We start from the raw sequence: 3,596 nt of genomic DNA, 5'->3' as shown, positions 1-3,596 counted from the left end.
TATTCTAACAAACCCTGAGAGTGATTCTAATGCACTGCTCAATTCAAGAACCACTGGTCAAGAATATTATGGCTCAAGAATAGACGGAGTTAAAGTAAATAACATTTTTTTCTTTTACCCAGAGTTGTCATACACTTTTTAAAGAGTTCTTTGTGGCTCATGCCTATAATCCCAAAACTCTGGAAGGCCAAGGCAAGAGGATCGATTGAGCCCAGAAGTTCGAGACCAGCCTATGTAACATGGCAAGACCCCATCTCTACAAAAATAAATAAAAATTAGCTGGGCATGGTGGTGAGCACCTGTAATCCCAACTACGCAAGAGGCTGAGGCAGCAGGATCACTTGAGCCTGGGAAGTAAAGGCTACAGTGAGCTGTGATTGCTCCACTACACTCCAGCGTGGGTGACAGAGACCCTGTCTCAAGAAAAAAGAATTCTTTAAGCAGAAATAGGCAGTGAGAGTGTCTTAATCAGTTTCGGTTTTCATTAAAATTAATTCTGGTAATAATAACCGTATCAACAAAAGCATTCATTATTTATGTGGCTACTGGCTCCCAAACTAGAGACCAGTAGTTCCCAAATTTTAGGATGCCAAAAAATCACTTAGAGAGCTTTTTAAAAATGCGGTTCCTGGAGAGCAGGGGAAGATGGCCGACTAGTAACAGCTCAGGATTGCAGCTCCCAGGGAAAGTGCAGAGGGTGAGTGGACGCCGCATTTCCAGACGGATTTTTATTGCCCACAGACAATAAAAGGAGATTCCCAGGCGGAGAAGCCCCAAGGGTCGCCAGCGCGGCTGTTTCGGCTGGTGGGGCTGTTTCAGCTGGCGCAGCTGTTTTGGCCCGCGTGGCTGCTTTGCCCGCGCCCTGGTGTGGCAGTTCTCCATACAAAAGACACAGGTCCGGGTGCCCTCTTAGCTGGTGATTGGAGCCCTGAGACAGCAGAGTCACCCATTCATCTGAAATAGGGAGCCAGGCCAGGAGATTCCTAGGCAAAAAAACTGCCAGGAATCTCAGCACTGCTGTTTCAGCTGGCTCAGTGAGTTGCGGCATAGGAGATCCCAGTGCCTTTTCAACAGGCGACTAGAACACTGGGAGACGGTCGACCATTCAACAACAACAAAAGACTCTCAGTCAGGGAGCCAGGTGATCAGGCTCGGCTGGTCCCACCACCCCCCCCCCCCACCAAAAAAAAAACAGTAATTGAAAACGCTCTGGGTTGAGAGTTTCACAGCAAGCACAGCTGAACCCTGGACGGTCCGGCTCTGTGGGGGAGGGGTGTCTGCCATTACTGAGACACTCCACCACTACGGAGGCAGTCTGACCATCGCTGAGGCAGCCCACTGTTGCCAAGGCAACCCGCCATTACAGAGAGAGTTTGCCATAACAGAGGCGGGCCACCATTGCCAAGGCAGTTCTAACTACACCCATATAAACAGGACTGCAGGGAAGATCACACGGCAGCTGGGCAGAGCCCACAGCAGTTCAGCAAAGCCTCTGCAGGCAGACAGTGACTAGGCTGCCTCCTTGCTGGGCAGGGCAGCCATGAAAGAAAAAAAAAAAAGGCAGCAGCACAACAGAAACTCATAAAGCCTTAACTCCCTGGGACAGAGCACCTGGGGGAAAAAAAAGAAAAAAAAAAGGGAGTTTATGGGTTCTGCTGCAGCAGTCCTAAACGTACCTGCCCAGCAACTCTGAATGAACAATGGAGCTCACTGCTCAGGACTTGAGCTCCAATAAAGGACAGACTGTCTCCTCAAGCAGCTCCCTGACCCCCGTATATCCAAAGAGTCACCTCATAAAGGAGAGAACAGACTGACGTTTGGCGAGCATCCTACTGGGACAAAGATAGCAGAAAAGGAAACTGGTAGCAACCCTTACTGTTCTGCAGCTGCTGCAGGTGATCCCCCAGTAAGCAGGGCCTGGAGTGGACCTCAGCAGTCCTACAGCAGAGGGGCCAGACTGTTAGAAGGAAAGCTAAGAAAAAGAAGTAACTTTAGCATCCACAAACTGGAAGTTCACTCAGAGACCCAATCTGAAAGTCAGTACCTACAAAGACAACAGGCGGATAAACCCACAAAGATGGGAAGAAACCAGCGCACAAAGGATGAAAACACCTGAAACCAGAACACCTCTACTCCTAAAAGAGATCACAACTCCTCACCAGCAAGGGAACAAGACTGGATGGAGAGGGAGTGTGATGAAATGACAGAACCAGACTTCAGAAGGTGGGTAATAAGAAACTACAGTGAGCTAAAAGAACATGTTCTAACCAAATGCAAAGAAACTAAGAACCTTGAAAAAAGATTTGACGAAATGCTAACGAGAATGGACAACATAGAGAAGAATATAAGTGAATTGATGGAGCTGAAAAACACAACACAAGAGCTTCGCGAAGCATGCACAAGTTTCAACAGCCGAATTGACCAAGCAGGAGAAAGGATATCAGAGGTCAAAGATCAACTCAATGAAATAAAACGAGAAGGCAAGAATAGAGAAAAAAGGGTAAAAAGGAATGAACAAAGTCTCCAAGAAATGTGGGACTATGTGAAAAGACCTATCTACGTCTGATAGGTGTACCTGAGTGTGACGAAGAGACTGAATCCAAGCTGGATAATACTCTTCAGGATATTATCCAGGAAAACTTCCCCAACCTAGCAAGGCAGGCCAATATTCAAGTCCAGGAAATACAGATAACACCACAAAGATATTCCTCAAGAAGAGCAACCCCAAGGCACATAATCGTCAGATTCACCAGGGTTCAAATGAAGGAGAAAATGCTAAGGGCAGCCAGAGAGAAAGGTCAGGTTACCTACAAAGGGAAGCCCATCAGACTCACAGCAGATCTCTCAGCAGAAACCCTACAAGCCAGAAGAGAGTGGGGGCCAATATTCAACATCCTTAAAGAAAAGAACTTTCAACCCAGAATCTCCTATCCAGCCAAACTAAGCTTCATAAGTGAAGGAAAAATAAAATCCTTTGCGAACAAGCAAGTACTCAGAGATTTCATCACCACCAGATCTGCTTTACAAGAGCTCCTGAAAGAGGCTCTACACATATAAAGGAACAACCAGTACCAGCCACTCCAAAAACATACCAAATGGTAAAGAGCATCAACACAATCAAGAATCTGCATCAACTAACGAACAAAACAGCCAGCTAGCATCAAAATGGCAGTATCAAATTCACACATAACAATATTATCCCTAAATGTAAATGGACAAAATGCCCCAATTAAAAGACACAGACTGGCAAATTGGATAAAAAGACAAAACCCATCTGTGTGCTGTATCCAGGAAACCCATCTCACATGCAAGGATACACAAAGGCTCAAAATAAAGGGATGGAGGAAGATTTACCAAGCCAATAGAGAGCAAAAAAAAGCAGGAGTTGCAATTATCATCTCTGATAAAATAGACTTTAAAGCAACAAAGATCAAAAGAGACAAAGAAGGACATTACATAATGGTAAAAGGATCAATGCAACAAGAAGAGCTAACGATCCTAAATATATACGCACCCAATACAGGAGCACCCAGATACATAAGGCAAGTTCTTAATGACTTACAAAGAGACTTAGACTCCCACACAATAATAGTGGG

This window comes from Sapajus apella, unplaced genomic scaffold, assembly GCF_009761245.1.
Source record: "Sapajus apella isolate SASKATOON/1434 unplaced genomic scaffold, GSC_monkey_1.0 scaffold9, whole genome shotgun sequence".
Lineage (NCBI taxonomy): Eukaryota > Metazoa > Chordata > Mammalia > Primates > Cebidae > Sapajus > Sapajus apella.
This window is presented reverse-complemented; position numbering follows the sequence as displayed.